Below are 11,903 nucleotides of genomic sequence, written 5' to 3' on the forward strand. Positions count from 1 at the left end.
CTCTTCCCGGAGAAGCTTAGAGACTTGACCCAGCAGATCCCTGCCCACCCCTCAGCTCTCCCTGCTTTGGGGCCGCATGTCTGAGTATCATTAGCCGTCATCCCTCGGGGGTCCCGCCTCCCGGGTCCCACGAATGTCCTGTTTCCTCCGTGGTTTGCTGGAGTCGCTTCACTGGGTTCTGAAGTCACTTGGGACACCTCCTCGGTCTAACTGCTGTCAGCTGGATACACAGCCAGCTTCACCTGCTTCCTTTGATTTTTAGGGGCTGCTTCTTAAATATTTAATTTTGTTTCATAATATGTGAACGTAAGCTACATTGTAAGGGTCAAGTGTGCAATGTAAAATTTAATCCTCTTTTCTCTAACAGTGCTTGACAATTGGGGGGGTGGGTTTGCTCCTATTCTGGCGGAGAACGTGTTTAAAAGCAGGCACCTGTGTTGCATCTACAGCAGATGATTGAGTTTGTCCGTAAAGACTGGGGGCCACACGCACACTGGACAGGACGGCTGGGGCCAGGGGCTGGGCGTCCTGGCTGTCACTCAGGCCCTGGGTCCTCGGTCTGTGTAGATGGGAAAAAATAAGCCCACAAGTGGATGCGAGACTTGGGTGAGTGATGCCGTCTGGACACCCTGCCACATCCGGCGCCATGTCCCCACCCTCCCGGTGCCTGGGGGCCCCACGTTCAGGACAGGACAACCTCATCCCCTTATACCAGCCCAGTGGGAGTCCTGGAGCCCTGGGCCGTGCAGCCCGAATCCTGAACAAGCATGATTGGGGTTATTATTACGACTGGGATTAAACGAAGGAGAACAGGGAAGAAAGGCAGCACCCTGGAAAGGGCAGCTCCCGTGGGGCTAGGCTGGCAGCCCCCACCCCAACTCCTGCACCCAGAGACCACCGGCTCCGACGGGGTGGGGCGTCAGGCCCTGTGATGCCGACCTGCCGGCCGTGGGGTGAATGTGTGAGTGTGAGCGTGTGTGCATACACACCTGTGTTTACACGTGTGCTCATGCCTGCGTGTGTGCACGCATACGTACATGTATGTGCATGCGAGTGTGCTTTTAGGAACGAAGTCTGCAGGTACAAGGCAGGTGTTTGCTCTCCAGCACGGCCCTCTCAGAGTAGGAAGGACACCTATGGTTCCTGACCCTTGAGCGCCTCTATTGAGGGGAGATGCTGAGTTTTCTTGAATTCCTTCTTGGCTCCTTTCAGTCACGTGTTTTGTTATTACTCTTCCTGCTGCGGGGGCAGATGGTGCGATTAGTTTTCCACGTGCTGCACGGCTTTGCATTCCTGGGGTCACAGCCTGGCTCAGGGGTCCCTGGCTGTGCTGTGTCCACTCTGCTCACAAATGAGGGGCCTGCAGCTTTTCCTGGAGACTTTCCTTCAGGTCCCCAGGAAGGTCCACGGTGTCCATGAGCTTCCTCCTGCTGGAGGGGGAAGGGGGTGTTTCCAACCTCAAGGCTGGACCCCACCCTGCTCCCATGCCCCCCAGAGGGAGGAGGCCGGGCCCCAGGCCCCTTCCGCTGCAGGACCCCTTGGAATCCCAGGCGAGGCTTTGTCCTGGTCCTCGTCCTGTCCAGCCCACACCCTGAACTCCTCCTGGGGTGGGATCCTGCACAGGACACATTGGCTCCAGCAGGACTGCACCCTGGCCTGCCCCTCGGATGTCCTGTTGTCCGGCTGGTGTCCTGGTCCCAACACCCCAGAAGGAGCAGATAGCTGGGCTGGGACCTCCACCTGCTCTGGGGTCCCCTGAGGTCCCTGACCAGATGGGCCCACCCCTCCTGCCTGGCCTCTGGAGCCTGCTGGTGTCTCCTTGTCATCATGTGACAAAACCTGCTTCGCAAGGAATGTTTCCACGTCCAGTGCAAAGCAGGCACCCGTGCCCCGCCCCCACCGGGACAGACATTACTAATCAATCACCACCTCCTCCCAGCACGATGGGGCCTCAAACCCTGCCTCTGCGGACCGTCCAGAAGCAGCTCCTAGTGACCGGGGTGCAGGTAAGGCGCCCGCCCCCTTCCTGTCCTTGTCTCTGTGGTGGAGACCCCTGTGGCTAGTCCCAAGGCCGAGCACAGAGCCTGGTCCTCCCCTGGCTTGCCATGGGCCTGCGCCCTCTGCTTCTCTGGGGTCGGGCACAGCCCCCAGCCTGATCTGGACACAACAGTGAGTGCACGTAACACGCACCACTTCGGGGGCAGCTTCCAGAGTCAGGGCCCCATGCGCCCCATGCGCCAGGCTGCGTGGTGACCAGCAGTGCTGCGGACGGTGGCCGGTCCCCCAGCCCGGTCCTGCGTGAGGACGACATGGGGCAGAGCCCGCTGACTCAGGGGGACTTGCTGTGCCAGCGAGAGACGAACCGTGATCGTGGAGCCGCTGACCTCTGAGAGTGTTTGTCACAGCAGCAGAACCGGCGCCTTGTGACTGATACGTCTTCTTCCTGTCCCCCCACCCCCACCCCCACCCTCGGGAGACCGAGGAGTAGAAACGAGTCGCCCTGTCTGTGCTGAGGTCAGGGCAGGCTGCCATCGGCAAGTCGGCCAGAAATACTGAGAAATAAGAATTTTCTGCAGGAAAGAAACAGCAAATCAGATGTGCTTCCAGGGAATAACAACAAAAGAAGAGTCTCCCGTGGTGGTTTTCACACCGACATGGTACCAGCTGTTCCTTTTCATTTCCCCTCTGGAGCTGCCTGGGACGTGGGACACTCAATAAACTCTGCTGGACACGTGACGAGTTCTCTGACACACGCAGTGGAGCTGAAATTAACCTCTAAGTCACAGTGAGGTGAGTGTAACAACTTGGAAAAGAAGCACGTGTTCTCCAGAGTGACTCGGGCCTCAGAGGAAGCCATGTGGCCCGACGGGAGGTCTGGAAAAGCCTAGCACAGAAGACGCTCCCCAGTGCAGCTTCTAGAAGGCGGCCAGAAATGCACTCGGTGGAGAACTTTCCACTGTGTTTTCATTATACACAAGAGAGCATAAAAAATACATGAACTGGGGCCTCCCTGGTGGCGCAGTGGTTGAGAGTCCGCCTGCCGATGCAGGGGATACGGGTTCGTGCCCCGGTCTGGGAGGATCCCATATGCCGCGGAGCGGCTGGGCCCGTGAGCCATGGCCGCTGGGCCTGCGCATCCGGAGCCTGTGCTCCGCAACGGGGGAGGCCACAACAGTGAGAGGCCCGCATACCGCAAAAAAAAAAAAAAAAAAAAAAAAAAAAATACATGAACTAAGCATTCAATTCCAGACTGTGGAGAAGAAAAATAAGACAAAGCCCGAAGCCCAACAAAGCTGCAGGAATATGTGAAAAAAGAGAAAAGAAGTGGCTGGTTTGGCAAACAGAGAAACAATAGAATCAATAAGCCTTAAATGTCCCCTGGGAGTTGCTTGTGGAGGCGTCTGGATGACCTGGGGGTCCCCCTCGGGGCGGCTGTCAGGAAAGTGGCTCCCCCCTCACTCCCCCTGGGACCGCTGCGTCGGCGGGGAGCTCTCCCAGATGCTGGGGTCGGGGGGTAGACAGTGGGGTGCGGGTTCTTGGCTTGTCCTGCCCTTTCTATAAGGAGAAATATTCGACCAAGGCGCAGGGAGCCGGGCTCCCAGGATGGAGCAGGGGCCACGGGCCCTGGCGGCCCCAAAGGGGTCGGTCGTTTCCCACGGCCAAGTGATCCCCCAGCGCTTTGGAAAGAGAGCCAGAGCCCCCAGTGTCCGGGTGTCTGGAGGCCTGAGGAGCCACAGCGGGGCCTGAGGGCCGGGAAGGGCCACTTGCACCTTGTCCAGGGCCCGCTGGGCCGGGGCCCTGAGCCCAGGGCTGGTGCCCAAGAGGCCCCGCCATAGCCACGCCAGGGCGAGCCCCGGGCCCCCCTTCCCCATCCTGCCCAGGACAGCCGACCACAGACGTCAGGCGTCCATGGCAACACAGCAGCCCCCAAACAGAGGGCCCCCAGTCCTGAAGGAAACCAGGCACCACTCTCCTCCCCCCAACCCCCAGAACTGAACTCGCTTAGCTGATCCCCCCCACCCCCCTTCCAGAGAAAGCAGGGGTCTCTCTGGAGCCCTGGAGCGTCGTGGTGCGACACCTCGGCCGAGGGACCCCGTGTCCCTGCTGTGGCTCCTGTCACAGCGCTGCCCTTTGCTTCCGCCTGGCTCCAGAGCTGCGAGCAGAAAGACACGCAGCTGCTCGGGGCGAAGGGAAAGTTGTTTGGACGAAACTAAAACAAGACGGTCATATATTAAAGGCAGCTGTAAAACAGGACTTAGCCTTGTAATAATATTTTGGTTTGGTTGGCCCTTTGCGCATCCTGAAAAATGAGACTTCAGCCTGGAGGTATCACACTCGAGCCCTCGCGAGCACTTCGGCTGCCGTTAGACTCTGCGGCCCCCAAGTCCAAAGGCCACCGCGGTGCCCCCGCTCACCGCGGCTGAAAGGGGACGAACTACCGTCGAGCGTTTTCCACAGCCAGTCCCTGGAGTCGCGGCCGATGGGTGTTAATACAAGTGGCATCAGGGCATTCTCCACCCTCAGTGGCGGCCAGCTCTGGGCTGAGTGTCGTCCACACGTTGTCTCCTGGAGTCCTGCCAACCCCACGATGTAGGTGCCACTGCTGTCCTGTGTGACGGGGGAGGGTGCCGAGGCTCAGGGAGGCTGGGGCCCCTCGTGCACCGAGTGGAGGCTGAGGCCCGGGTACCAGCTCACCAGAGCCTGCTGGCGTGGCCCCGCAGCACGGAAGTCCTCAGGACTGACAGCCACGCAGCCCTGTCCACGCCCGGGGTCTGGTAGGCCGCGCGGCCCCTGCACGACGGGAGGAGATGGGCAGCCCCGGGCAGGCGCACCAGGAGGCTGCAGCCAATGTCTCTCCTGGAAGTGGACCCTCCGGCTTCCAGCCTTCGGGCGGTGCAGCCCGAAACCGCGGAGACCCGGCGAGCTGGCCGGGTGAAGCCGCTGCGTTTGGGGTAATTTGTGAGGCAGTGACAGGTAACTCATACGCCGGGGTTCTGCTTGGGCGATCAGATCTCCCGCCCCGTCCCACCACAGCCGACGCTCCACCCCAGGCAGCAGAGGCCGACCTGCCCCTCCCCCGAGCCTGCTGCCCTGCAGGCTCCGCACGCCCCAGCCCTGCCAGGCCCCGTCCCACGGCTCGCACAGGACCCTGCTCCTGTCGGCCCCAAGCCCTCTGGCCCCTGGCTAGCCCCTTCCCATCTCCTTCCTGCCACAAGCCCACTGAGGGGCCCAGCCTGTTCAGGGCGTCACCCTCACGCGTGACCCTAGGCCCCTGTGCTTGCTGATGTCCCCTGGGACTTCATCCTGGCCTCAAGCATCATGCTCCCCCCACCTTCCACTGCCCTTTCCAGCTACTCTCCTGGGACCCAAGGAAGTTTTACTGGATCCCAACCCTGCCCCGAGGGTCCAGAATCCAGGCGGGCTCTGCACCCCCTCCCCTCCTGCCCTCCCGACCCCCAAACCTGTCCCATCCCTCACCTGTCCCATCTCCCACCTGTCCCATCCTCACACCTGTCCCATCCCCACACCTGACCCGTCCCCACACCTGTCCCGTGCCCACACGTGTCCCGTCCCCACACCTCTCCCATCCCCACACCTGTCCCATCCCCACACCTGTCCCATCCCCCACCTGTCCCGTCCCTCCAACTGTCCCACCCCCACATGTCCCGTCCCCCACCTGTCCCATCCCCACACCTGTCCCATCCCCACACCTGTTCCATCCCCCAGCTGTCCCACCCCCACCTCTCCCCTCCCCCACCTGTCCCGTCCCCCACCTGTCCCATCCCCACACCTGTCCCGTCCCCACACCTGTCCCGTCCCTCACACCTGAACCTCTCCCCACCTGTCCCGTCCCTCACCAGTCCTGTCCCCCACCTGTCCCGTCTCTCACACCTGTCCCATCCCTCACACCTGTCCCATCCCTCACACCTGTCCCACCCCCACCTGTCCCGTCCCCCACCTGTCCCGTCCCCCACCTGTCCCATCCCACACCTGTCCCGTCCCCACACCTGTCCCGTCCCCACCTGTCCATCCCCACACCTGTCCCGTCCCCACACCTGTCCCATCCCTCACACCTGTCTGTCCCCACACCTGTCCCATCCCCACACCTGTCCCGTCCCCCCACCTGTTCCATCCCTCACACCTGTCCCATCCCCACACCTGTCCCATCCCTTACACCTGTCCCATTCCTCACACCTTTTCCATCCCTCACAACTGTTCCATCCCCCACACCTGTCTTGTCCCTCACACGTGTCCCCTCCCTCACACCTGTCCTGTCCCCCACATGTGTCCCATCCTTCACACCTGTCTCAGCCCCTGTGAGTGTGTCAAATCCTCACCCCTGGCAGCTACTACTTAGGTTACAAAACCCAATCATCAGCCTCCACTGGACGCCAACGGGCAACAGGACCCAAGCGCATTGAGTGAAGCGTGCAGCCCCTGTTGGCCATGTCCTTTGAAGAGGTGTGAGGCGGCGTGTTGTCATGAGGCCCGAGCACTGGACTCTGCCCACCGCCCTGCCTCCGGAGGACCTCGGGGCTGGGACGCGGTTTCCCAGCCTTAGATGAAGAGTCTTGGGGGTCCTGAGGCACCATCTGGCGGGAGCCTTGGCCAGCCAGTGACTGGCCCAGGGGAAACCCGGTCCCTCCCTAAGTGTCCCTGTCTGCCCGAGCGCAGGGGCCTGGTCTTGGCGTGTGTCCCCAAGGCTGCGGGCTTTGGGGTGTGAAGGCTCGGCATCTGGGGAGAGGAAGGGCTTGACCGGGGACAGCTGTCCGTCCCGGGGGCGCTGGGTGCTGGAGGAGGCGTTTTGTCAGTAATTCTGCATTCCTGCATGTTGTAAACAGAATTCCCACTTGACTTTTTTTTTTTTTTTTTTTTTTTTGCGGTATGTGGGCCTCTCATTGTTGTGGCCTCTCCCGTTGCGAAGCACAGGCTCCGGACGCGCAGGCTCAGCAGCCATGGCTCACGGGCCCAGCCGCTCCACGGCATGTGGGATCTTCCCAGACCGGGGCACGAACCCGTGTCCCCTGCATCGGCAGGCGGACTCTGAACCACTGCGCCACCAGGGAAGCCCCCCACTTGACTTTTGTTTATGAGACTTTATTAATGATTTACATTTCTGCTCAATTATTTATTAGGTGTTAAGCCAATATCCCTACAACAGCACCCTGGTGCTGAGACTGGGGCCTCCATGTATGTGTCTGTGTGCACCCGTGCATATGTTTATTTGTATGTGTGTGTGTCCAAACATGGGTGCATGGTGTGTTCACGTGTGTGTGGGCTCACGTGTGTGCACCTTGCATGTGTGCATGCCCGTGTGCCTGTGCATGTGCTTGTTCTTGAACTTGAACTCCTGGGCCCAGGCGTCCATGTGCTTGGGAGGTGATGGCCTGCAGAGGAAGATTCTGCAGCCAGCTGATGCCCGAGGAGCCACGCCGTTATCTGCTCTGAGGGGGGATCCCCCCATTTAGAGCCTGGTCCCAGCCTGGAGGGCAGACCTCCCTCAGACTCATGGTGGGCCATGGGCAACACAGCCTCTGACTGGTAGGCCTGGATGGAGCCTGTTTAATCAGACGGTGTTTCCAGGAACCGGATAACAAACACACTTTCTGGAAGCAGCAGGAATAGCCCATCTCCCAGGAGAGGAAGGAAAACAAGAACCTGCTGGTGGCCACACCCGGGACGGCGGCCAGGGCCTGCACATGGCAGCCTGCAGACTTGGGGCTGCTGTCTGGGCGCTGGGGGCACAACCCCACAGCCAGGCCCAGAGCAGCAGGGATGGGGGCTCTGCCAGTTGGGAAGAGAGGGCTTCACGGGGCGCTGCTTCTGTGTCCTGGGGCCTTCTGGGCGGGGCCGGGGCTGCTGAAGCACGGGGGCCTGGAGGCTCTGGTGGGGACGGAGCCCCCCCTGCCCAGAGGCCACGGCCTCTGCCTCAGGTACCTACCTGCTCCCCAGACCAGCTCATTAGAGGTGCCTCCATCTCCATCATCCCTCCAGGCCCTGATGCGGGCTGAGGGGCCTTGCCCTCAGAGGTGGGTCTGTGGCCTCCTCCCTGGACCCCGCCCTGCAGGGAGGAGGGCGGGTGGGCGCTCGGAGGAAGACGATGTCCTGCAGGCGGCAGGGGGTCCTGACCTCAGCCCTGTAGGACTCACATAGGACATTCTTCAGAAAACCACAGTTTTCCTTCTAAACCTCAGTCCTGCTGGAGAGCCAAGAGGAGGCCCGTGCCCACGCAGCACTCTCTGCTTATTGGAGTTGCATCTTTTCGCAGTTTGCATGTGAGCCACTGTTCTGACAGACCGCCCCCCGTCAGCTCCAGGCCATCTGCTGAGGCCGCAGCCCTCGGCAGGTTGAAGCAGCCAGGGGACAGCGCCCGAGAGGGGACTCAGGTGGCACCGTCGGCTCCGCCCTCCACACAGAGATGGGGAGGGGTGAGCGAGGGGCCGGGCAGGCCTGCAAGCCCGGAGGTGCTTTGCACACACTGAACTCCCAGGGCCAGGGCTCTGAGAGGGTCTCCGGGCAGGGGAGGGCGTGAGCGACGGGCTGCCGTGCCTGGGGGCGGGTGATCACTGGGCGTCGGTCCCTCGCTCTCTGCTGAGTCCACACTCACGGGGAAGGAGGGGATTTCAGGCCCCTGGCGTCTGTCCAAGGCCACGGCTCCCAGCTGCGTGCGGGCTGCCCCAGCCCTGAGGTCTAGATTCCTCAGGGCTGCGGTGGGGACAGAAATCCACATCCCAGCCACTCTTCCTGGGTGATTCTCACATGCATGTGGGTGTGAGACCCCTTGGCTGGGATGCAGGGGAGGGAAAGCCCCCCACCCAGTGGTGCTCCCGGAGAGGCTGGACTGTGGGCTCCAGGGGTGTGGGGTGAGGCCAGGAGCTGCTGGGCTGTCGGAGGCCGAGGTTCACAGCCTCCAGTGCAGAGGGGCTGGCGGTGAGTTCTCTCCGTCGGCCGCTCTGAGACCCGGGAAGGAGCTCGGGAGCTCGCTGCGGTGAGGGCATCATCACAGGCTCAGCGCTGGCCCCTGCAGGAGAAACACCTTTGATTCTGGACGAGGTGCTGCTGTAACTGTGCGTCTCGCCTCCGAGCGGGAAGCTGGGGCATCCTCCCTTGCACCTGCCTCCCCGCCCGGAATCATCTGCTCAAGGGACGTGCCGTGAGCCCTGGGTGAGCAGTGTGACCACAAACAGACAAAACCCCTGCGGGCCTGGTCCTGCGCCCCCTGGCTCAGCAGCTGTGTCTGGAGCGCGTGGGGAGATTCCCCAGGACACCCCAGAGCCCCTCATTCCCTGCCTGGGGCGGGGACACCAGGGAATTGCAGCAGTGGGTCTGCCGGCCTCTGCCAGCCTTGGGCACATCCCTCCCGGTGCCCCGAACCCATGGTCCCCCTGGGGCCTGCAGGGGAGGGGCTGAGGCCAGCCAAGCCCTAGAAGCTGGGGAGGAGGGGCAGGCCAAGGCAGCAGAAGCCACGGCTCTGGGTGGGCAGCAGGACCCTGGCCTCTCCTGGCTGCTGGAAGCCCCCAGCATCCGGGCGCTCTGGGTGCTGCTGGCGCATCAGAAGGAAGCACAGCTCCAGGTGCCGATATAGGCCCTGCTCCCCTGCAGCCCCCGCAGATGAGGCTATATCTGCCTCCTGCCCGCCCCGGGCGGTGCCCAGCCCTGACCACCCACGTGAGTCCTGGGCAGCGGGTAACGCTGTCTGGACTCCAAGCAGGACCTCTCTGCGGTGCCCCCCACCCCACGGTCCCATGCTCTTGGGGCAGCTCCCCCGGCTCCCGGGCCCACGTTCTAGGGTCACCCCACTCTTCCCCTGCATACACCCCGTGGGCAGGAGTTTGCCTGTGAATCTGGACGTTTCCAGAAAGAACGGTTGAGTGGCTCCCTTAGCTGGCTTAGCTGTCAGTGCATCTTCACTCTGGTCTGTTCCGGAGGATTCCAGAAGAGGCAGCTGCCCCGGACCCACTCCCCTGGGGGTCTGCAGACAGGACCCTTCACCCGGAGGGCTACCCTGCCTTGTTCTTGGGTCGGCAGTGGGGCTGCCCAGCCGTGGAGGCTGAACCCAGCTCTCAGGCCCGCGTGTGCCCGAGGGTCGGCTGGCCTGGCAGAGTCCGTGTCTGCCCGATGGGTCCGCCACCTGTGTCCCAACACCTTGAACGGAGGCCAGGCCCCTGGGCAGTTCCCACACAGCTGCTCTGAGGTCGAAGGCCCTGCTTTCCCGAAGCCAGGGCTGTGAGCTCCAGAGACCTGGCCGGTCTAGCACCTGGCTCTCCCCTACTACAGCCCCCTGTGGGCGTGGCCAGTGCATGAGAGGTGTCCCTCTGGGCAGTGGTGGCAGCTGTGGGAGACACCTGACCACCCTCATGCACACCTTCCCCTGCCCCCCGGGCGGAGCTGCCCTGCACAGGCCTGCAGGTTGGTGGTGGTGCGGGGACTAGCTGGCCCAGGGCTGGGCCTGACCTGGTGCTGAGGCTCTGGGATGTGGGGCTGCCCGCCCCACTGCGGCCCCACTGAGTGCTGCTCAGCTTCCCTGGGGTGGGGGCTGTAGGGGCGGATGGGGTTCAGGAGGGGTGAGCTCACCCCAAAGGCGATGTCCCCCCTCGGCCTCAGTTTCCCTGATCTGCCAGGGCTGGACCACACAGCACTGAAGCCTCCCCAGCACCCTCCCCCGCCAAGCCCCGGCTACGATGTTCCCAGGGGCCTTGTGGTCTCCACACCGTCACTGACACCACGGTGAGGAGCCTGGTGAGGTGACAGCCACCTCCTCTCCTCCTGCCGGAACAGGGCGAGTGGCTGGTGAGCCGTTTTGTACCGAGCCGGGTGCATCTCGGAGAAAGCGTTTGCTTTGCCCAAGACAGAGCGGGGGAGCGGCTGGGGGGCGGGGGCCGCGTAGCGGGCGCAGGGTCCACGGCCCCCGCCCCTCCCCGCCCCGCAGAAACCCCAAATGGCTAAGTCGTGCAAGAAACAGCAACTCAGGGGGTCCTTCGTGTTTATTATGATGAAAATCAGGTCCCTTGGCTCTTTTTGTCTCTTGCCAGTTAGGGTTCAAGGCTGTGTGGATTAGTCAGCTCAGGCAGCTTAAACGACTGAAATTATTTTCTCCCAATCCTGGAGGCTGGAGGTCTGAGGCCCAGGGGTCGCAGGGCTGTCCCTCCGAGGCCTCTCTCCTGGGCGTGTGGACGCCGTCCCCTCCCCGTGTCCCCAGGTGGTCATCCCTCTGTGTGTGTCTGTGTGTCTTCTCCACTTCTTCCAAGGACACCAGTCCCTATCCGAGTAGGTGCCACCCTAGTGACCTCACTTTAACCTAATTACCTCTTTAAGGCTCTGTTTCCAAATGCAGTCCCATTCTGAGGCCCTGGGGGTCAGGGCTTCAACATATGCTTTTAGGGACACAGCTCAACCCATAATAGGGGCACTGGCAGTCTTGGGTTTGGGGTGCACTGGCTGCTCACCCACCCATCTGGCCGCTGGCATCTCTGGGCTGCAGGGGTGTTTGGGGGTCGCAGAGGCCGAGCATCTGATCAGAGGAGGGGCTGGGCTGTGGAGAGGGGGAGTCCTGACTGTGGGCCTGTCCTGGGCTGGGTCCACATGGCCCACCCCTGTCGGTGCTCGCAGCCCTCCCCTCTGTCAGGAGAGCCATGTCCACTGTCGGGCAGCTCAGTGAGCCCAGCCCAGGCAAGGGAGAGTTCACACACAGGGGGGCGGGCTGAGTTTACCAGCCCAGGACGGAGCCCAGCGGAGGCTGGCCTGTCCCCGTGGTCCCCATGCTGTGGTGTTCCAGGCCCCTCAGCCTGGGGCAGGGCCATGCGTCCTGTCACCTCCGCCCGTCCGTCCACCGCCGGCCCTGCCCTTCTGCAGCTGCACTTCATGCTGTTTGGGTGACTCCCCACCTCTGACTGTCCCTCCTG

Source organism: Mesoplodon mirus (assembly GCF_964341445.2).
Source record: "Mesoplodon mirus genome assembly, chromosome: 6".
Lineage (NCBI taxonomy): Eukaryota > Metazoa > Chordata > Mammalia > Artiodactyla > Ziphiidae > Mesoplodon > Mesoplodon mirus.